We start from the raw sequence: 24,263 nt of genomic DNA, 5'->3' as shown, positions 1-24,263 counted from the left end.
GCACTGATATGTCAATCTAAATTATTTATAAATAAACACTAATACAGACTTTCATTTGATCCTTAATATGATTGACTGAAGTAAGCACAGTAGCGTCTGCTTTTACTGTTTTGTAGAGATGAAATCTGAGCCCATGCTCTTGCATGTCTGTAAGGCAATTAAATAGTAAAACCTAGTAAAGAACAAGGTCTGCTAATGTGTGGATTAGTGCTTTCCACGGCATGTTCAAGCTACTTTTGATCATTATTCTACACTGTAACTTGTAGATGATTCCTACTTAAGGAACTGAAAAGAGCTAGGAAATTCCTTTAAAACCTAACTGAGATAACCCTAACTGAACTGCTGCTAAATATTTTTCTGAGGCAGTAGTTAAAATTTATGTGGAAAAAAATGTTTCTTCCACAGTGGTAATATGTGGAAAGCTTACCTGCTTCGAAAATATCTATTTTCACACCGTCCAAATAATTACAACCTTTTTTATTTGTGTGACTTTTTAATCATACTGGGTATTAGTCTTCATTAAAATAGAATAATGTGTAGTTTCCATTATTTTTCAACCCATGTTTTGATTTTGTTTTCACTTAAGAGATTATCACATATTTTATAAGCTGAAATTTGTAAAAAATCCTACTACTACATTCAAAAATCACATATCAAATACTGGTGTCAATGCTAGGAAGAGCACTGAAGTTGAAATCAGAAGTTCAAGATTATGCCTTTTTTCCTACAAGCCAGTTTTATGTCTTTGGGTTTCTATTTCTTCATTCTGTAAATATGGCAGTTGGGATGCATCTGTTTTTAACATCTCTTCTAGCTCTATAATTCTATGATATTTGGAAAATAATAGGACCATGTGAGAAAAATATAGGGATTTTTTTACTTACCTCGTAAATTATGGAAGTCTCTGTGGATATGTGTTAAGCTACCTGTAATTTAAGACTAGCATTTACTCCCGGGGTTTTTATCACTTTTTGTGCCTTTTAAATATTTATTTACTTATTCATTGAGATGAGGATGAAAAAAAGAGAAATTCAAAGAAATTAAAGAAAGAGGAAAGGATTTTATAAGTAGAATAGATACCAATCAGATATAAAATATCCTTTAATAAAGAACCATTATCTTCTTCACAAACCATATTGTTATAAATAAAACACAAAAGAACAGTGATTAGATGTTCTACTAATTAGTTAAATAACCTGTGTTATTTTCTACATTTTTCCACAGAATTAACAGTTATGAATTCAAAAGATTTATTCCCCTTTCTTTTGTTCTTTCCTCATTGTTAACAAGGCAATTATATATTTTTAGCCCTAAAGATTAGAAATCTGTTCCCTTTATTATGTCAAGTTAAATGGACAGTATTTTGCCTGCTTGAGTTTATTTTAAGCTGCCCTGCCCCAGTGTAAGTATACATTATCCCCCTTCTCATTATTTTATACAAATCTATGTTTTCTGAAGTTCTGCCTAATACTCTGATTTCTTTTTCCTGAAAATATGTCATACTCTCTAAATGTTACTCAGAACACTGTTAAAAAACAGTTGAATACGGTTTATCTCCAAGATGAGGAAACTAAAATGTTAATTAATGGTGTACAATAGTCCTCATCCCACCTTTCTGCACCTTCCATTATCCATGGTCAAATGTAGTCTAGAAGCAGATGATCCTCCTTCTGACATATCCTCAGAAAGCCTAATGCTATGTAACAATGCCTACATCATTCACCTCACTTCATCTCATCAAGTAGGCATTTTACCATCTCACATTATCACAAGAAGAAGAAGGGAAAGGGCAAGTACATACGATAATATATTCTGAGAAAGAAATCACATTCATATAACTTTTATTACAGTACATTGTTACAATTATTATTGTTAAACTCTTATTGGGCCTAATTTAGAAGTTAAACCTTATCGTAGGACTGTATGCATAGGAAAAAAACCCCAGCATACACAGGGCGCTGTATTACAGCAGATTCAGGCATCCACTGGGGGACTTGGAACACATTTTCCATGGATAAAAGAGGACTACTGTATGTCATCCATGTTAGTTATTAATAAAGTTCATTCAAGATTGAAAGACTCACCTCTTTTTTTTTTTTTAATTTTTTTTCAACGTTTTTTATTTATTTTTGGGACAGAGAGAGACAGAGCATGAACAGGGGAGGGGGCAGAGAGAGAGGGAGACACAGAATCGGAAACAGGCTCCAGGCTCTGAGCCCCTGACGCGGGGCTCGAACTCACGGGACCGCGAGATCGTGACCTGAGCTGAAGTCGGACGCTTAACCGACTGAGCCACCCAGGCGCCCCTCACCTCTTTTTAAAAATATATATTCTCAGTCCATGTTTTGAAAAGGAGTATTTGATAGAGTTTATGAAAATGCTGATACTCCCTTACTTTCACCAAAGCAAAGACCAGGATGATTTTATTTTATGTAATGGTGTAAGTCAGTCATGAACTCCTACAACCTTCACTAAGAAAGACCTGCTTAAACAGAAGTGATGTAGTATCCATCTAGATGCTGATGTAGTACCACTAAACAATGAGTTTGAAATTTCCTATGATTCTTTAGCTCAAGGTCCTGCAAGGAAAGCAGCGCACAGTCATTTGAAGTTCAAGAGGATTTTATCAGCAGCATTTTTTCTAACTTACTTACTTGTCCTTCTTTTATCCTTTCCGATGTGAAGCCATGGTTAAGAATCTACATTCCTTAATTACACAGTCTGGCTTTGAATCTAGTCTCTGCTATGTGCTAGATGTATAACCTAAGTCAAGCTAATTTATCACTCAGTCTGCTCTTCCTCATCTGTAAACAGGGGTGATATCTTATTAGTCTGTTATGAGAGTAAGCTGACAAAAAAGGATGTGAATCACTCTGCACAATGTCTGAACCAAAGTAAATGCTAAAAATATTACCTGTGATTACTACCATACCATTCATATGTGTGTTTATTGGAAAGGTTGAGACAGATGTCCATTTATATTCCATTTATTCGAAGAATATCATATTCTATTATTTGAAAACAGCACACTTTTGTCAAGATTCTCAGATCTTTAAGAAAAAAACAAAAACAAAAACCAAGAGCTAGAATATAAGCAACAGGATATAAATTATGGCAAATTCAAAGTTTATCTCCTTTAATGTACTTCAGGAATCTCTAGTTGACTAGCCAGACTATGTAGAATATGCTCAGTGGTAAGGAAGCCTCTGCTGTGGCAGGAAGTCAATTTTATTTGGACAGTTCTGTTAGTAAGCTTTCATTTAAGCTGACTCTGCAACAATCAATGGCAGTGCCTTAATCATCAAGAAAGCTTCCACATCTTCCTCCCTTCTCTTACTATGTACTTCTGTCTAAATATCATCATTCCTAAATTTTTCTTTTCTTTCCTGAAATAATGTATTTTCATGTATAATTTAGTTTGCCAATAATACTCTTAAATCACGACACACAGAATAAAATACTCAGGAAGGGATCATGGACCCAAAGTGTGGTCCATGACCAGAATCATTGGTACTAATTCTGTGATTATTAGAGACTAGAAACACAGGTCTATTATAAATTTTCAGTGTTTATCTTCCTGAGTAGACACAGCATAGTGATGATGATGCTTAATATTAAACTTATTTTTTTAGAAACAATTTAGAAATATTTCTTCACATTAAAGATGGCTTAATCTAAAAGCACCATTTTATTTTCATATGAATTATGGATTAGTTATGGTACTTAAATATCAGGATGTAACTATGTAACTCTGAATCCTCCTTTATGTTATTTTCCCCTGAAAATTACTGGGTGTGTCTTCTTAAATGTTACTCTATGTCATAATCTCAGTATTTTAAATCTACTTTGCGACAGAAAATTGGATAGAAAGTATATTATAATTAAATAATAAAGTAATTTAGGGGCACCTGGGTAGCTCAGTCAGTTGAGCATCCAACTTCAGCTCAGGTCATGATCTCATGGCTCATGGGTTCAAGCCCCATGTTGGGCTCTGTGCTGACAGCTCAGAGCCTGGAGCCTGCTTCAGATCCTGTGTCTCCCTCTCTCTCTGCCCCTCCCCTACTCATCCTCGCTCTCTTTCTTTCTCCTTCAAAAATAAATAAACATTAAAAAATAAATAAAGTGGGGCCCCTGGGTGGCTCAGTTGGTTAAGCGTCCGACTTCGACTCAGGTCATGATCTCACGGTTTGTGGGTTCGAGCCCTGTGTCGGGCTCTGTGCTGACAGCTCAGAGCCTGGAGCCTGCTTCAGATTCTGTGTCTCCCCCTCTCTCTGCCCCACCCCTGCTCACGCTCTGTCTCTCTCTCTGTTTCAATAATAAATAAACGTTATTTTTTTTTAATTAAGTAATTTAGCTCTCTTAGGCCTAAGATATTCTTCTCTGACTACAGCTAGTAAATTTCATGCATGAATGATATAATACCATTTTGGCTGAATAAGAATGTATAGTTTCTTTATTTCCTGTGTATAGCTTTTATCCAAAATGGGGAGTCTTCAGTAAGTGTTATCTAGAAAAATGAGTTTTAACAAAATAATTATCATTTTATTGTTGCTCCTTACATGACTTAAATAGAATGTCATACTTTCTCTTATGTCTACATTCTAATATAAACTACAATTCTATTATGATCATCTATTAATAAAACTCATTAATTCTCACTTTATTCTGATCTTATTACAAATTAGAAACAAGAAACACAAGCCCTAGTAGAACAATTTAAATAAAGAAATGGCTCTTCTCAATATCAATGCTCTACATATTGTCATGAACATAATTCCACCTAGAACAAAAAGATGATCTCCTTCCAGATATAAATTTCTATTATGTCATATATATTTTGTACCACATAATTGCATACTTAGGAAAAACCAGAATGCTTATATTAAATTGAACTAACTCATATTAGAAAGTAATCAAGGGTTGTTAAGAAGCTTTTCAAAATATGTTTTGGATGATTAATTTATTTTATTAATAAGCAAAAATGACTAAAATGACAACCAGAAGTGCTGTTAAAAATATGCTACCTTGCCAACATTAAACATGAGCACTCAACTGAATTCTTTCTTTCAGTTTTACCTCTACCTTGGAAATCCGAAATAACAAGGCCTGTGATGAAAACACAAACACCTGTCTAAGGTATAGATGGCCCATAAAACACTATATAAATCATAAGATAATTTCATCTGCTTTCTAACTCAATGATTTTTTTTAAGATTATTGCTATAAAAGTCAGTCCAGAAAGCATCTAGAAGTGTAAATCTAAAGCAAGTTTGGCTGCAATTTTATTTAATTTTAAAGTGAGTATAAATAGTAAAATTGCAGAAAGCAAGTGATGTAATATAGACATGGATCTACCTATTGGTTAGACTTTCTCAACAGCATTTTGTCTTATGCTGAACAATAACGAGCTGAAAATAATTAAAGATACAACAAGGCAGCATATTCAAAGAGCCAGATAAATTGTAGGAACTCTGTCAGAGTTGTCTTATTATGTAGGTATATATACACAGCAATGGATTTTGAGCTGAAAATACACTAGATATCTGAAATAGTTGCAAATAACCATGACCCAAATATTCTCCTGTAAGTTAAGTTAATTCACATCCTAGATTTAAATGGCAAATAAAACTGGACATCTGGTTTCTGTTTCTGCATGTAAGGAGTTAGGAAGTCATCACTCCATTGTTACCAATAAATAAAAAGATGAATGGACTGGAAAATTAATAACTCTTTTTGGATCCATAAGGGAAGTAAGAAAACAGGGCAAGTCACTATCCTAAGGTTGGGGAGACAAACAGGTGAATATAGAGAGTCATGGCTTATTGAAGTAGAGACTTAAGTACCAGGGTAGGAAAATCTGCACTGTGATTGCAAAAGGCTCACTGTGGAAGACCCTGAGTTAAAAATTCCAGGGGAACCCAGTCATACAAGCCCCCCCCCCCAATTTTGTGAGATTTACCACCTGCATCTCGAACATGTTCTCACTGTAAATCAAAAAAAAAAAAAAAAAACCCTTGTGCATCCTGCTAGGAGAGGATTAGAGGTACCATTTTGAAACACACCATAGCATATTGTTCTTTTTAACATGTTCTGCTCTCAGGAGAAACCAGTTAACCAAAGGTTAACTTGCAGAAATATTATCAAAGCCTAAGTGACCTGGTGTAAGGAAAATACCCAACACCAGTCAGTTCTAGCCTTCCATGTGGGAGAGGAAAATACCAATTCTAACCTACGGTAGCTTTCCATGTGCACAAAAGGAAATACCCAACTGCAGCCCACTCTGGCCATCTGTGCTTATAATAAGTATGGAGAAAAAAATCTGAGAAAAATTTGTGAAGTTCACAGTCCAGAAGCATATGCTCACTAAAAAACTGAGACTTAATTGTAGGAGCTATAGAATGTTTTTCCTTTCCTGCCACATTACTATTTACATCATTTCCTTTACTCAATACAACATGTCTGGCTATCAAGAAAAAAAAAAATTACAAGACATACCAAAAGGCAAACACAATTTGAAGAGACAGAGCAAACATCAGAACTAGAAATGGTGGGGATGTTGGAATTATCAAACTGTGAATTTAAAACAACTATGATTAATATGCTAAGGTTTCTATTGAATAAAACAGCACATTAAGAATAGATAAGCCACGTTAACCAGAGAGATGGAAATCTTAAGAACCAAAATGCATGCTAGAGATAAAAAATAATATAACACAAACAGACATTATTCCAAAGAAGACATACAGATGGCTAACAGACACATGAAAAGATGTTCAACATTACTCATCATCATCATTACTTCAACATTACTCATCAAAACTACAATGAAATATCATCTCATACCAGTCAGAATGGCTAAAATTAACAACATAGGAAACAACAGGTGTTGGTTAGTCAGGATGCAGAGAAAGGAGAATCATCTTACATTGTTGGTGGGAATGCAAACTGGTACGGCCACTCTAGAAAACAGTATGCAGGTTCCTCAAAAAATTAAAAATAGAACTACCCTATGACCCAGCAAGTGCACTACTAGGTATTTACTTATACAAAGGATACAGAAATACTAATTTGAAAGGATATATGCACCTAGATGTTTATAATAGCATTATCAATAATAGCCAAAGTATGGAAAGAGCACAAATGTCCATCAGCTGACAAATGGATAAAGAAGATGTGGCATATGGGATATCACTCAGCCATCAAAAAGAATGAAACCTTGCCATTTGCAATAACATAGATGGAGTAGATGAAGTTAGAGAATATTATGCTAAGCAAAATAAGAGAAAGACAAATACCATATGATTTCACTTATATGTGGTATTTAAGAAACAAAACAAACAAACATAGATGGGAAAAAGAGAAGCAAACTAAGAAACAAACTCTTAACTATAGAGTTATCAGAGGGGAGGTGGCCAGAGAATGGACTAAATGGATGATGGGTATTAAGGAGCGCACTTGTGATGAGGATTGGGTATCGTATATAAGTGATGAATCACTGAATTCTACACCTGAAACTAATATTACAGTGTATGTTAATTAACTGGAAATTAAAACTTAGAAAGGAAAAAGAGAGACACAGAGAAAAGGCACATTAAAACAAATAAAAAATAATGTAACAGATGAAAAATGTCTTTTATGAGCTTACTTTTAGACTGGACACAGCTAAGGAAAGAATCTTGGAGCTTTACACTCAACCCAGTGGAGGTGAAAACGTTCCACACAAAAACCTGCACACAAATGTGGATGGCAGCTCTATTCATAATTGCCAAAACTTGGAAGCAACAAAAATATCTTCCAGTGAAAGCATAACTACACTTTGGTACACCCAGACAATGGATTATTATTTGGTACTAAAAACTGAGCTATCAAACCATGAAAAGACATAGAGTGCCCTTAAATGCATGTTGCTAGGTGAAAGAAAACAATAGGAAATGGCTACATTTTATATGATTCCAATTATATGACAATTTGGGAAAGGCAAAAATATGGATTCAGTAAAAGTATCAGTGGTTGCCAGGAGTTGAGGGCTGGTGGTAAACAGAGGGAAAAATGAATAGGTGGAGCACAGAGGATTTTTAGGGCAGTGAAAACACTCCATGTGATACCATAATGATGGACACCATACATTAACATTTGTTCAAATCCAATGAATGGACACTACCAAGAATGAACCGTAATGTAAACTTTGGACTTTGGTGACTATGATGTGTCAATATAGATTCATCAATTAAAACAAATTCACTACTCTGGTGGGAGATGTTGATAATGAGGAAGGCTACACAGATGTAGGGGGAGAAGGTACAAGGGAAATCTTTGTACCTTCAACTCAGTTTTGCTATGAACCCCAACAGCTTTTTTAAAAAATCTTAAAAATGCAAATAAGTATTCATGAGATCTTGTAATTAAAAAAATTTTTTAATGTTTATTTATTTTTGAGAGGGAGGGAGAGAGGGGCAGAGAGAAAGTGAGACAAAGAATCCTAAGCAGGCTCCAGGTTCTGAGCTGTCAGCACAGAGCCCGACACGCGGCTCAAACCCACAGGCCGCGAAATTATAACCTGAGCCAAAGTTGGCCGCTTAACTGACTGACCACCCAGGCGCCCCCATAAGATCTTTTACATTAGATATTAGAAAATTAAAAATTATTGTTAACCTAGAAAGCATTGTTTTTGAAAATTCATTTATGGAGATCATTGTACAGAGAGAATCACTAAGTTTTTATTAGGTATATATTCATGGGTTACTAATTTCTCAAATACAAATATTATAGAACTGAAAATTAGGCAAGGCTATTAACTGATGAATTTTAGAGTTTTCATTGTAACTGTTATTGTGTATATGCTTTCTCTTTAAGCTTGGATTCTGATCTCTTACTATTCAATTCCTATCATTCCAGCACATCCAAATGCCAACCTGATGCAAGAAATCATCTCTTCCTGTGAAGTCTACAGTCACCATCATTTCTCCAAATTCCTGAAAGCTACTTATAGGGCAACATTACTGTCAAGGAGCTGTATTTTCATAAAGTAAATGAGTTTATCCTAGCAACTTAAGAGTAATTTAAAGAAAACTAGATACATACCAATTAAAACAAACAAACAAACAAAAACATACAAGGTATAAAATGAAACTGATGTCTGTAAGAGGTGGGTTGAACTTCTCAGGGCTCCCAGTTCCTGAGAGTAAAAGACTCCAGGTAACAAGCAAGCAAACAAACAAACAAAAAAATAACAAGAATGATAATTACCCCTTCCTCAAATGAAGCATTTGGATAAAAAATACATTTGGTATGTGTACTGGCAGGTACAATTTTGTTTGGGTCATGTTTGAGCTAACAGTCATTCAATTTTCTTTTCCTTCTTTTTCTTCTCTTTCTTTTCCTCCTCATTTCATTCTAAAGCTATGAAACAGAGGTCTGGAAATTGCACAGACTGCTTTTGCAAGTTTGTTATTACAGTTACTTATAAATCAATTCAGTGCTACTATCCTCTATGTTTACCAATAAACTTTTCTTAAACGGCACAGCAATAGTATATGTAATTATAAGTAACACAATATTATTGTACTCTGTTTTGAGCAAACTTAACATAGGATACAAATATTGTTAACAGTATACAAAGCCTATTTTAAATTGTATTTAATCTTTAATTTTTTAATTTTTTTAAATGTTTATTTTTTATTTTTGAGAGAAAGAGAGACTGAGTGCAAGTGGGGGAGGGGCAGAGAGAGAGAGGGAGACACAGAATCCAAAGCAGGCTCCAGGCTCTGAGCTGTCAGCACAGAGCCTGATGTGGGTCTTGAACCCACGATCTGTGAGATAATGACCTGAGCTGAAGTCTGATACTTAACTACCTGAGCCACTCAGGCACCTGTTATTTATTTATTTATTTTTTAATGTTTACCCATTTTTGAGAAGGAGACACAGACAGAGCATGAGTGGAGAGGGGCAGAGAGAGGGAGAGAGAATCCAAAGCAGGCTCCAGGCTCCGAGCTATCAGCACAGAGCCCAATACAGGGCTCGAACTTGGGAATCTTGAGTCATGACCTGAGCACAAGTCGGACACTTCACCAACTCAGCCACCCAGGCGCTCTTTTTTTTTTTTTTTTTTTTTGGTTAATCTTTTGCTTTATTTTTTTTTAAATACAAAGCCTTTTTTTAAATTTTATTTTTTATTTTACACCCAAATTATTTAGCATATAGTGCAACGATTACAGGAGTAGTTTTCTTAATGCCCCTTACCTATTTAGCCCATCTCCCCTTCCACAACTCCTCCAGTAACCCTTTGTTCTCTATATTTAAGAGTCTCTTATGTTTTGTCCCCCTCCCTGTTTTTATATTATTTTTTCTTCTCTTCACTATGTTCATCTGTTCTGTGCCTTAAAGTCCTATATGAGTGAAGTCATATGATATTTGTCTTTCTCTGAGGAATTTCGCTTAGCATAATACCCTCTAGTTCCATCCACGTAGTTGCAAATGGCAAGACTGCTTTCTTTTTGACTGCTGAGTAATACTCCATTGTGTGTGTGTGTGTGTGTTTATCTATCTATATCTATATCTATATATCTATATCTATATCTATATCTATATATATCATTGTCTAGAGTTGCTTTTCCTTTAAAAAGGGAATGGCAGGGCGCCTGGGTGGCGCAGTCGGTTAAGCATCCGACTTCAGCCAGGTCACGATCTCGCGGTCCGGGAGTTCGAGCCCCGCGTCGGGCTCTGGGCTGATGGCTCAGAGCCTGGAGCCTGTTTCCGATTCTGTGTCTCCCTCTCTCTCTGCCCCTCCCCCGTTCATGCTCTGTCTCTCTCTGTCCCAAAAATAAATAAACGTTGAAAAAAAAATTTAAAAAAATAAATAAATAAATAAATAAAAAGGGAATGGCATAATGTTCTTAAGTGATAAGGTCCCTTTTAAAATATGACTCAGTTGATAAAAGACTGATATATACCTAACTTCTGGGAAAACATCAGTTAGTAACATTGTGAATAAACACTGTGAGGCCAGCAATATATAAACTTACTGATAAATCTGTAAAAGTCATTTTAATATTTATATAAAACTTTCACTTTAAAATTATACTTTCTCCCACTAATTTTGTAAGCCCAATATTTCTGTCAACATATGGTTCTACTGTCTTGTATTTTAGGAGCTATATTTCATGTATAAAATATTAATTTATATCTGGGGAGAACTCAACCATTAGGGAAAGAAAACTCTAATGACTACTGTTTGAAAGGTAGTTCCTAATAGTGCATGCAGTATTACCAATTCAGACAAGGTTTTGAATGAAAAAAAAATACACTAAAGGAAAGTAAGTTAAAGGAAATGGGACATGTTGAGCAATAAGTGTCCCTGGGAGAGAAGAGCTGTCAACCTAAAATGAAAAATAATAACAATTAAAGCAAAATAAGAAATAGCAGCATTTGCAGTGTTTCTATGGCTTGTTCTTGAGACTTTACTTTGAAAACATAACTACAAGGGAGTGATCATCTCTTTGCTGAAAGATATATAACCTACAAAGTTTTACTACTATGATTATTTATCTTCTTTGGGAAAGGCCACTAAATTCTGACAAATACCCACCTCCTTGGGAGGATAGTATGTATTTATATGTATTCACATAAAAATCTCCTAGCTCTTGAAATGTCCACTACTAGGTGTTTTTCTTCAGTACTGGTAATGTTTCTATGCTAACTAACCACATGGTCTTTTTTAGATCAAAAAAGATAAAAAAAAGTACTTTCTTACATAATTGTCATGTATTACGATTAGAATGATAGTCAAAAATCTAAAACCAAGTGAGGACTACTGGAACATTGGAGTACATATGAATAACAGAAATATACAAAAGAGATTATTCTATGGTATCCAATAGATGCAGGGGACACACTGACCAAATAAGCCACAGGAAGAAAAATGTGTAAAAGCCTCATGGATGATTAATTCTTCTGAATCCAGAACACGACATGTCTAGGGAATATGTGTTAATTGTTTTGTGCTTCTGAATAAAGATTAGGCAAAGAAAAAACCTGTAATTATTAGCAGCTAAACTAATTGTTCTATACATAGAATGATTATATGTCTGAATTCTTCTGATTAATTCTCTCAGAACAAGTCTTTTATTCTTAAGAGACACAGCAGACTATAGGAACAGGCACATCCATTTCCCCAACAGTGTAAAGTGGGCCTTATGACCTCCACTTCTTCCTTCCCTTCTACGATGCTATTAGCAGGTTGTGTGCAGCAGCCAAAGGCCTGTTAAAAGCCAAAAAATGTGATTTTGATCTTTTTAGTTTCTCACTAAATTACAGAATCAGTTCTCTGGTTGTCAGCAGCTGACAATTTTATAACCATTTATTTTTCAGCACCCCTCTGAAAAACACCAGTTTATGGTTTAAGGTGCTCATTTATATCAAGACAGAATCCTCAATGGTTAGTTAGATGGGCCATTTTTGCAAATATTTAGTTTGTAAGTGACCTTCATGCTTGGAATGTTTTCTTCACAACAAGACAAAAATTAAATATGCTTTAATACATTTTTTTAAATTTTAATAGAGTCAGATAGAGTTTTAAAGAATTTAACTTCCTATCCTTAGGGAAGGAGTAGATCTCTTAAAAAGTAACTTATCTAAGATCTTAAAAAACAGAAAGCTGTGAAGTTGAATATCTATAGTTAGAATATTATAGTTAACACAAATTCTCTCAACATGACTCTGGCCTGAGGTGCTATATTTGAGAAATAATAAACTTTGCTCCATTTTCCTTCTCACATGATGAATTCTGTCATTTTATTTTCCTTCTTGTTAAAAATATATACTCTATTTCCAACAAATGTTTGTATATATTATATACATATATTATGCTATATATATATATATTTATACATATTACATATACACACTTAATTTCTTCAAATTTAAATGTAAGTTTATATATTTTGTAATTCTAACTATCACATGTAGTTTGCTGTCCTCATAATCTTTTTCTAAAATACACATCACAAATTTTTATATATCAATGATATGATATTCTTCATTAAAATTTTGGTTTTTAGTAAATTACAGAGTAGGTCCAAGTAGAATTTCCTATTCATATAAACAGAAGTATGCAATTATCTCTCAGCTCAACCAGTATTTATTGCATATCAGTTATAGGCAGCCACTGTCTAAAGTCCTGTCTTTAAACGAATATTTTTTGGTCTTTGAGAGGCATCCAATTTAGTGGGTGAGACAACATTATTTAAAATTTTTTTTTAAAGAAAGGATAAATTCATTAAATTGTAGGAAATGTTATGCTGTGTATATATCCAAGGTGCTTCAAGATAACTGGAAGGAATAATTATTCTAGCCATTATTGTTCACGAAAGATTTTTCTGGTGAAAATAACAGTTGACAACTAATATAAAAGGCTGAGGGGAATTAACCAGATGAAGATAGAAGATTTTTTTTCTATCAAAGGAACACTGTGAATAAATCATGAACCTATAAAATAGCATGGTATGTGCTGGGAACCACAGTTTAAAGTGCAGGATATAAAGTGGCAAATGTTGAATTAGAAGTAGTCTGAGGTCACTTCATCAAGGGTCTTTACGCTAGACAATGAGATTAAACATTTCCCTTTAGTGGTTGTAGAGCAACTGCAAATTTTTAAACAAGGGGATAATAGTCATATTTTATTTAATAAAAATGAATCTGCAACCTAAAAGATCATTTTAAGAGTGACAAGAATGAATAAAGGGAGACTATTTAAGAATAGATTAGAGAAATTCAGATGACGGATAAATAGGGGTTGAACTAAGTGGTGATACAAATAAGGAAAGAATGTTGGAGTGGACTCAAGCCATATTCAGAAAGAAAATTCTACAAGACTTGGTAAAAAATCAAATGAGGGTAAATAAAAAATAGAAATTTGGCCTGATCATTAGGCTTCTAAGCTGCATAACTGGATACATGGTAGATGCCTAGAGTTATGGTGGGGAGGACAAGAATAACGATCTTATGGAACAAAGTTAAATTCAGATGTGGACAATCAGAATTATAAGTGATCATGGGTCACTGGGCATTTAAATGTTAGGTTTTCAGCTCTAGTTTTAGGTTGGAGCAAATGTATTCAACTGAATGAGCTTTAAGAATTAGGAGCTATCAGGACAGCTGGGTGGCTCAGTCGGATGAGATGAGCGTCAGACTACAGCTCAGGTCATGATTTCAAGGTTACCAAGTTCAAGCCCCGTGTCAGGCTCTGTGCTGATAGCTCAGAGCCTGGAGCTGGCATCAAAATCTGTGTCTTCCTCTTTCTCTGCCCTTCCCCAGTTCACGTTTTTTTTTCTCTCTCTCTCAAAAATAAATAAACAGGGGCGTCTGGGTGGCTCAATCCGTTAAGCGTCCAACTTCAGCTCAGGTAATGATCTCACAGTTCGTGAGTTCGAGCCCTGCGTCGGGCTCTGTGCTGACAGCTCAGAGCCTGGAGCCTGCTGTGAATTGTGTCTACCTCTCTCTCTGCTCCTCCCCTGCTCATGCTCTGCCTTTCTCTCTGTCTCCTTCAAAAATAAATAAAAACATTAAAAAAATTAAAAAATAAATAAACATTAAAAATATAATAAAAAAGAATTAAGAGATATCCTCATGATAAAAAAATAATCATATTTGTTCATTGTTAAATTCTCTTGCATAATTATTTCCCAAAGGAAGTGTTTCTTCATTTATCTATATATGTCTTCACTGTTTTATTTTTTTCCTGGAAAATTGACAATGGTAAGTCACTGATTAGCTCTATTAAATTTGATTAATGATGCTTTTTTTTTTTTTAAGTCTGGAGTTTTAATTTTTTTCTTAAGTAAACTCTACCTCTACTCTACCTCTACTATGGGGCTTGAACTCATGACCTCAAGATCAACAGTTGCATACTCTACCAACCAAGACAGCCAGGCTCCATTAATGATGCTCTTCTTTAAGACTACACTTTCCTTTCCCTTCTTTAGTGTCAGCTAATAATTTTTATTGATATTTGGTGATAAAGCTAAATGATTAGACAATCTCTGAGTTATTGCCAGTATCTCTCTTTTCTTTGTTTCTAAATCTTGTTCTAGCAAATTTATTATAGTATATTAACAAGATTTGCCACAAGCCAATTGGATTATTACATCCTGAAAAAAAAAGACATAATATAGTTACACTAAGTATTTATATGGACTACAAATTCTCCTAAAGGAGTAATTTTATATTATAATATGCTATAGCGATCATTTATAATATGGGGTATCCGTCCATGATAATTCTAAATATTGAGTCTCTAATAAAGGTTAATCATTATTAACAAATGCATTTTTTAATACTGAATTCCATCCATTTCAATTATAGCCATTGATGGGTGAGTAGGGAACTCAAAGATGAGTTATAATATAAATAACGTACATCTAACGAACGCAGATTTTGGAGCTGGACTACTGGATTCAAATCTCCAAATCTGCCATTCACTGATATTGTGACTTCACGTAAATTATTTAACAATTTGCCTTAGGTTTCTCTATTGCCTCACTTTGGCACATAATATACAGTATGTAAAGATTTCATAAATAGCTAAAGGAACTTCCAATTTGGTATAGAAAATAAAGCAACTACAAAGTTATTTACAACTAAGAAGCTGCAAAAAAGCTTTAGAAAGCAAGAAAGATTATTAAATCCACAGAAAAATGGGAACTCAAAATTGTGTCATGCTTTTGCTTAAGCATAATAGACACAGTGATGTACAATGGATACCAAGACAAAAGACTTAACTTGGTTTTTAACAGTTGTACCTAAACACTGTCAGATACTGGACAAATTAAACACTATGTTCTCATTTGTAAAGTGGGGACAATATCAGCTCTACTTAGTAATTTAATATTTATATATTTTTATGAAAAATGTTATATGTTTATATGTAAAATATATATTATAAAGTATAATATATTATACAGGCACCTGGGTGGCTCAGTCGGTTAAGTGACTGACTGGCCCATGTCATGATCTCACAATCAGGGTTCAAGCCCCGTGTCGGGCTCTGTGCTGACAGCCCAGGGCCCAAAGCATGCTTCGGATTCTGTGTCTCCCTCTCTGTCTGCCCCTCCCTTGCTCACACTCTGTCTCTTTCTCAAAAATAAATAAACATCAAAAATATATATATTACAGAAATATAATTTTTTCATAATAAACGTTTACAACTATAAAATATTATGATAGAAGAGGTATAATTTTAAGTATACCTTTAAGAATGGATAACATTTTAACAGAGCAGTTAGATAAATTATTCTGATATAGAAAATAAGAGGAGGGGCACCTGGGTGGCTCAGTTGGTTAAGCATCCGACTTCGGCTCAGGTCATGATCTCACAGTTTGTGACTTCAAGCCCCGCATCAGGCTCTGTGCTGACAGCTCAGAGCCTGGATCCTGCTTCTGATTCTATGTATCGCTCTCTCTCTCTTTCTGCCCCTTTCCCACTCATACTATGCCTCCCTCTCTCAAAAATAAATAAACATTAAAAAAGTTAAAAAAAGAAAGAAAATAAGAGGAAATATACAGCAAGGTATCTCATAAAATATTCCAGGAAAAACAAATTTAGTTTGGCTGAAGGTACCATGATACTATAAATCTGACTTACATTAGGAAGATATAATACAGTATTTGACCTGAAAACACTCATTCATGTTTACCCTTACCCTTAAAGTTCTGAAGACAAATATATGAACAGAAAATTAATCAAAAGGATAAGGAGAGTAGTATTTGAGTCTAAGAAATTAGACTCAAGACCCAATACAGAACCAGGTAGAGTGAGATGGACTATATTGAGCCACGCCTGAATCTTCATCCTAATCCCCAAATCAAATCACACGGTCCAACCCAACACAGTTTCACAGGAAAGAGTTGTCAAGGTATAGTTTGGTTCCTTGCCAGTCTCTGAATATGTTTAGCATGTCTTGAGGTAGCTCTCAAGTGAACTATCTACACTGCTGTTTTACCTAGCCTACCAAAAGGAAAAAAAAAAAAAAAAAAAAATCATGACTGCAACTCTTACATCATTTGAAATTTATACATGTGAGAAAATGTGATCAATTCAGTCCAAGAAGGATACACAAATGGGTTATTATCTTGGAGTGATTCAAATAGAAAAATCAATATTTAAAGATGTGAAATAGATAACTTTAAAGGGAAGAGTACAGAGGTAATACAACGAATAACTAAATTGGGAGGAAGGATGAGGAACACACAGCAGAAACAAAGGGAGACATATAAAGAAATAGTTTTAACTCAGCTTTGAGGGGATTGATAACAACTGATTTGGGCGATGTCCCTAAATCTATTAATTTTGATGTATACAGTTCCTCCTTTACCTGGCTATCAAGCCACACCCACTGCTACCAACAAACTGAAAGAAATGTATCTACAGAGAACAAGACTGGACAAAGACCTGTTTTTGCTTATTGTAATAATTTAGCCTTCAGAACTAAATCAATTGTCTGGTGATTTGGGCTCAACAAAATGGAAGTCTTAATTTGCCCTTGGATGACAAACTAAAGGCTAGAGTACAGCAAAGATTTAAATAGCAACTTTCTTAGTCCCTTTTTAATAAGCCCACACCCACTTTCCATTTTGATGGTGATAAAGGATCAATCAGTTCAAGAAAAACCAACAGCCTTTTGGGAAAGTTGGCCTTTGTGAGAAGGCCAAGAAAATAAGAGCCTAATCTGATCCCTTTCCAATGCAAGCAGTTCCAAGCCTGTATTAAAAGCACTCTGACAAAAAAGGGCCATCTCTATAGTCTCAGAACTTTAAATCCCATAATGAACACATAAGACCAAATAATATTCCATGGCCTTGTTGCTGTGCTATTTCTTGGAAGGAAATTAAAGGTTATATGCTATTTGATTGCCTTTACAGCCTAACATTAGGAGAGGTAATTCTGCTTCTATCTGGAAAAATGTAAGCACAAGCATTATGTATATGTAAACACAAGTATTTAATTCTCCATCTCCAAAATTCTCATGGCAACATTCAACAAACATAAATATAGGGTACACTTCTGTATCAAGTCTGAAGAGAAGTAAAGATGAATCAATGATATTCAGTTAATGAGAGACTGAATTTATATGACAAGTTTGGAAGAAAATACAGTAAATAACGAGTGCCAAATTGTTTCTGTTAACAGGGACTTCTCAATCAGCATACCTTTTTCATAGAATATTTTATCTTCTGTTTCTTTGCAAGACTTATTTCTTGTTATCCATAAGGACACAGCTAAAGTCTTGGTAGAAGTTCCTGAAATAATCCTTTTTAGTATCTCCAGACCCTCAAAAACATTTCACATTTAATAAGACCCTAAATAATCTAAGGACTTAAATTAAAGCCAACTTGAGCAATCTAATTATAACGAACTACTTTGAATTTGGGCACCAAAACTATAGATAAAATTGAAAAAAAACCCAACCAGTTATAATTAGGAATTTATTTATTTATTTATTTATTTGTACAAGATTGCTAAGTTACTTGAGCCTAGCTAGTCTAGTCCCTTAATGTCTGGCCATGCCTATTGGCCATTAAGACAACTCTAAGCAAAGAATCTGAAAGGATCAACTAGCCATCTATTTAAAACAGGCTTAGATAACAGAGTGTGCACTGGATAATGCCAAAATTGTAACCTCAAGACATTCAGGAAAGTAATTTTTCTTCTGAATGGACAAGTAACAAGCCAGTTTTCTTGAGGATGCCAAGGCTATCAAAACAATTTCAATTCCCTTCTCCACTATATCTTGACTAGGGTAATTAGGGACACTAAAAATTTAACTTCTTTTTGCTAAGTTTTTTGCCCTTTCTTCCTTGTATGATTTTGAGAATAACTGAGGCAACATTAAAGTTAACATATCTTATTCCTAATTCTTTTGCATAAAGTCTGTTTACAAAGACTTGGTCATTTGGAGAGAAAAGAGAGGGAACACTCTTACTAACCTTATTTCTAGAAATAGAAATTTAGTCCGTAATGAAAGAAGCTGTCTTGAGGATTCCCACTGTGTCTATTGTTTAACACCTTATTCTTGCAATTCTTAAGCTTTTCACAATTTCATTTGATGTTTGTTGGGTTTTTTTTTTTGTTTGTTTTTAATCTTGTGTGTGTTTTTTTTTTCTAAATTTATTTATTTTGAGAGAGAGAGAGAGAAAGTGAACACGGGAAGGGCAGAGAGAGAGGGAAAGAGAGGATCCCAAGCAGGTTCCTCACTGCCAGCACAGAGCCTAACACAGGGCTAGAACTCACCAACTGTGAGATCATGACCCTGGCTGAAACCAAGAGTCAGGCGCTTAGCCCACTAAACCACCTATGCAGCCTGTTTGTTGACTTTTAATTCTTGTTTCATCAACTAGACAGTGGACTTCTATAATAATGTTTCTTTTGTTTTCTATTATATGTATTTTATATATATATATATATACACACACACACACGTATATATAATATATATATACACACATGTAGATGTGCGCTTCATATATTACATATATATGTACATATACATATATATTATTTATATATATTCATTTCCTAAAATACTATCTGGAATATATAGAAGGAGCTAAATAAATATGCATGGAATGAATGAATGAAGAAATAAGTAATCAAAGCCTCCAGACACATATACTGATGGTTTATGTTTCAGAGACACCAAGGATGGTGGCAAAGACTAGCTTTAATCTCATTAGATGAGAAGAAGTCTCAGTTGTACTGGGTCTTCCCATGATGTTCATTTCTAGCTGCATTTGCTATGGATAGTCTAATACGGAAAGTGAGACCACTGAAACCTTTAATGACAATATTCATTCTGTTAATAAAAAGGTAAGGGTACTGTCTTAACATGCTGTAACAACATACATGAAAAAGATCACTATAGGTAAAATACTTAAGACTTTAATTTTTAACCAGGCTGCATCTAGCTCCCCTAGTTCAAACTGTGAAAAAAGTGTACTAATAGCAACATGCTGATTTTCCCTTCTCATTTTTTTTTGGACCAGAAAAATCTTAACAGTAATAACTCATTCTTTGAAAGGCATCCATGTCAATAATCAATACTGATTAAACACAGACCTCTCTTAGTATGAGCAAACAGACTGAAAAGATATGAGTTACAAGCTCTAAATAAAGTAAATGATGTGATAATAATATTATCCATAGAATACAAATATTCCTACATGGTTTAAACATAATAAAGTTATGGAATATAAGACATATTTTAATAAGATTTGCAAAGAAAATGCCAATACAAACCAGAATATGCACTATGGTGAACACCTCTCTCTCTCTCTCTCTCTCTCTCTCTCTCTCTCTCTCTATATATATATATATATATATATACACACACACACATATATACATGTATACATATATATATGTATACACACACATACTTGTCTATAAGTTCCCTTCCTTATTTTTTGTCTTTTCCCCCCTTCAATTATGAGAATAGAGAAAAACCTATTATTATCCTATAGATAATTACACATCCCCAACTCCCACTCCACCACTCCATCCTTGCCTCATTGATAGCTCCTGCTAGTTCTGATAGACACTTTGTTCAAATAGGTTAAGGTATCACTCTAGACAACCCAGCCCATAGGTGCACACTTGGCAAGAAGTCAGTGCTATTGTAGGAATTATAAAAAAGTAACAGCTATCTTTCCCAATGGGCAGACAGTGTTACTATATATAAATTGGTAAGCAAAGTGAATGGATTTCATTCTTCTCTCAACTCTTAGGCCTGCACAATTTTGCCTAGTGCTTTTGCCTTCTTGGCCACAGTTAACTGTACCCATACTGAATCTTGACCCGAGGTAGACCACCAAAAGTACTCTGGCCTTATCATTTTGGTCATAGAAACAGAGATGGTGTGTCATTTTAGAGAGAGAGAGAGAAGAAAACAAACAAAAAACGACATGAAAAATTAGAATAAAATGCAGTTCTGAAAGATGCTGCATATTAGTGAAATAAATTTGTATAATATGGGGTAATTTTTTATAGAAATTATTTTCACTGTTAGGAAAATTATATACAGAAAAGTTACCGGTAATATAAAAGTATCATCATCATCTCTCATCCCTGTATCATTGTCATCATTTTTATTATCATCACATGAATCTACATACTCAATCAGCAAAATAGCTAAAAGTGGTAAAGTGGAGAATATGGGATAGTGTACCAAATTTCCATATTTAAAAATGGGAGGGTGAAAATACAGACTTATTTTCATTAAAGATAATAACCAATTAAAGAAAAAAAAGATATGTCATGCTTGAGTTGCAAGAGAAACATATGTCTCCCTTACAAATGAAGAGGAATAACAAAGTAAATATTAGTAATCTGACTAGAAGATTACAACACACTCAAACAACATCTTTTTCAGGAAACTAAAGGCCTGTAGTTTAATGCCCAATTGATTATAATCATAAATCAATTAAAAATCATTTATCAGTAGATGCACAAAATATAATTGATAATTTCAAACGCTTATCCTTAATTAAAAAAAAATGAAAGCTACACTAAGAATAGAGGCTTCAGCTAATAAAAAAAAAAAAGAACTATTTCATCTGTTAATATTTTCCTGTGTCCCATTCAAAGAAAATAACCCAAACTTTAATGTCCAAAATACTGCATCATGGGATTTGGATTTGGAGTGGAAAGAATGCAGGTAATTGGTTTAGAGTTAGGCTAATGAATTCAGATGCTTCTGCTTGAAATTCCTACTTAGATGAAGAAGAAGACCCAGATTTACAAGTAGGGGTTGAATAGACCAACTTAAGGGTCCGTAATTAAGTGGCACATTTTTAAATGTTGGGTTAAGAAAAACAAAATAAATCCAAAGAAAGTAGACAGAATAAAAGAGAAATAAAAGGTTGAATTAAAAAGACAGAACAACGAAGCAAAAAGTTGCTTTAAATAACCCAATAGAACACTTCAAGTTTTTATGAGATTGAAGAAACACGTTTTAGCAAAAATAACGGAAATGAGGAAGTGATATTATAAACAAATATCACAAACATAAAGATTAAATAGTACATGGCTAGTATGCACACGTTTATATCAACATAACTTGATAAAACCGAAAATGCCCTTGGATATAACAATACCTTCATAGGAGCCAAGGATTCCAAGCACGGAATTACAGCATCTGGACGAAGAACAGAAAGAAGGGCACACTGAGGAGGAGGGCAGGAAAGTAAGCTTCACACCCCTCCTCCCTCCTTCAGGATCTGGCAGCCTTAGGCAGTCACAGGGGGACAGTGAAGTGAATGTGCGCCTCACGAGGGCAGACCCCAAAGCGGGTCGCCCGGTCACCAGTTAAACTCCTGTAACCCTACGTGGTTCCCGGCGGGCTCCCACGTACCGGGGCTCTACTCACCACGGCGCCCAGCGGCTGCGCAGTCGTGATGGCGTCTGGGGCACCAGGCTCCCAGCTCTCAGCGTGCCTTACGGCACCACGGCGCTATCGCTCTCCCCCGCGCCTTACGGCAGGCATCCGCGACATTAGGCTCTCAGTGGGCTCCCAGGTTCCCAGGAACGTAGCCGCGGCACTTCTTGGTGTCTGCCGGCCCCAGTCAGGTCCCCCGGCACCGAACTCCCACCTAACTTCTGCAAACCCAGGCTCCTGCTGTCCTCTGTGCCTGCCAGCTCCAGCTGCCCCGGGCGGCCCCAGCGGCTTCTGGTGACTGCTTCAGCTCCAGGCTCCTTGAGCGCGCCTTGAAGGCAGGCCCCAGCCCACACTGGCATGGGCTGCCGGGGCTCCACACTGGCATAGGCTGCCACATGGGCTCCAGGCGGCTTCCTCAGAACCAGGCTCTCCGGGGGCTCCTGCGAATCCAGCCCCTGACTTCAGTGGCTTCCTCAGTTCCAGGCTCCCAGAGATCCCATAAATGCAGGCTCCCAGCATATCTGGGCACTGGCAGGCTCCAGCAGCCCTAGATGGCTCCTTGGTCGCCAGGCAGGTTCCTGGGCACCAGGCTCTCAGTGAATTTCCTCAAGCCCAGGTTCTGGATCCACTACATTACCTGTGGCTCCCTCAGCTCTTGTGGACCAATGCTTGCAAAGGCCTGTGTGCCCAGAGTCCAGGCCCACCCTATTTGTCCTTAGCACCTGGTTGGCCTCTGTGGGCCCAGAATGTAGGTCCAAGTCCATCATAATAGACTCAAGGGCCAGGCACACCTCAGTGAACCTAGGCTCCATGCCTGCTCCTACATATCCAGGCAGCAGGCTGGGCTCCATGTATCAAAACTCCAGGCCAGTCCACCTGCCTAAGGATTCCAAGAACAAGTCCATCTGTGGATACCACCAGACCCCCTTGAGGGGCTGACTGGTGAAGGGCTTTGCCTGCTATAAAACTGGAAGAAGTACCACGTCTTCATATGTGCAGACACCAACACAATGCCACAAGGATCGTGATTGTCACGATTGGACACGGTGGAACATGATACCACCAAACAACACTACTAAAACTCCAATGATTGACCTCAGAGAGATGGATATCTTTGAATTTTGTTTGAGGAATTCAAACCCCCTTAGAGAAATCCAGTAAACTATTATCCTCTAATTTCCTGTATTTGCTGGTGGTGAACAGAGATTCTGATAGATTCTGCCATGCTGGTTCTGCAAAACTTGCCAGAAAATGTCAGCAGAACTCCCGTCTGAGCCACCCAAGGAGCCTGCCTGATCTGCTGGATTGGAGTTTCGGAAATGCCAAGACTGGGCTGTCACCTTCTGCTGTGTTCTTCTAGTCCTCAGGTATCACCATAACAAAATGAATTCACCTTCATATTACCTTTCACTGTTCTCCTTTGGTTTTCTCTTGTGTTCTTTCCAGGGCTTAGGTGTATTTCACCAAAATACAACCTTTTTGGTCTTGTCTGACCAGAAATCCTCAACCACCTCTTTGAGACCTTCCTATCATAAATTAATATATAAAACTCTACCTCCTTCTGTATATATTTTTGCATACGCACCTCGCTGGAGGAAAAATGAATAAGATGTTTAAAAAAAGAACAAAGACAAACATGGATTACTGAGACTTACATGCCCACAAAAAAAAGTAATAGTTTTATTTTAAAAAAGCACATCAAGAAATCAACACTGAGGTTTGTTTCTGACTTGAGTTTTTAATATGTCTTGGTAAAATTCAAAACACACTTTTGTTTCTATTGGGAATATTTGTGTCAATGATTTGGTATTTTCAAGTGTTCTATGACTAATATTACTA

The 24,263-nt window shown here is 35.7% G+C and overlaps 1 long non-coding RNA gene across 1 annotated transcript in view; it reads right to left on the bottom strand.

Moving 5' to 3' along the window:
- LOC109493388 overlaps positions 1 to 22,400 on the bottom strand; it is a 441,201-nt gene extending 418,801 nt beyond the window's left edge. The window contains exon 1 of the long non-coding RNA XR_006588213.1: positions 22,144 to 22,400. This is a non-coding gene — a long non-coding RNA (uncharacterized LOC109493388). The remainder of the gene's footprint in view (positions 1 to 22,143) is intronic.
- Positions 22,401 to 24,263: the final 1,863 nt, after the last annotated feature.

The sequence above is a fragment of the Felis catus genome, chromosome D3, assembly GCF_018350175.1.
Source record: "Felis catus isolate Fca126 chromosome D3, F.catus_Fca126_mat1.0, whole genome shotgun sequence".
In the NCBI taxonomy this organism is placed as follows: Eukaryota; Metazoa; Chordata; class Mammalia; order Carnivora; family Felidae; genus Felis; species Felis catus.
This window is presented reverse-complemented; position numbering and strand designations above follow the sequence as displayed.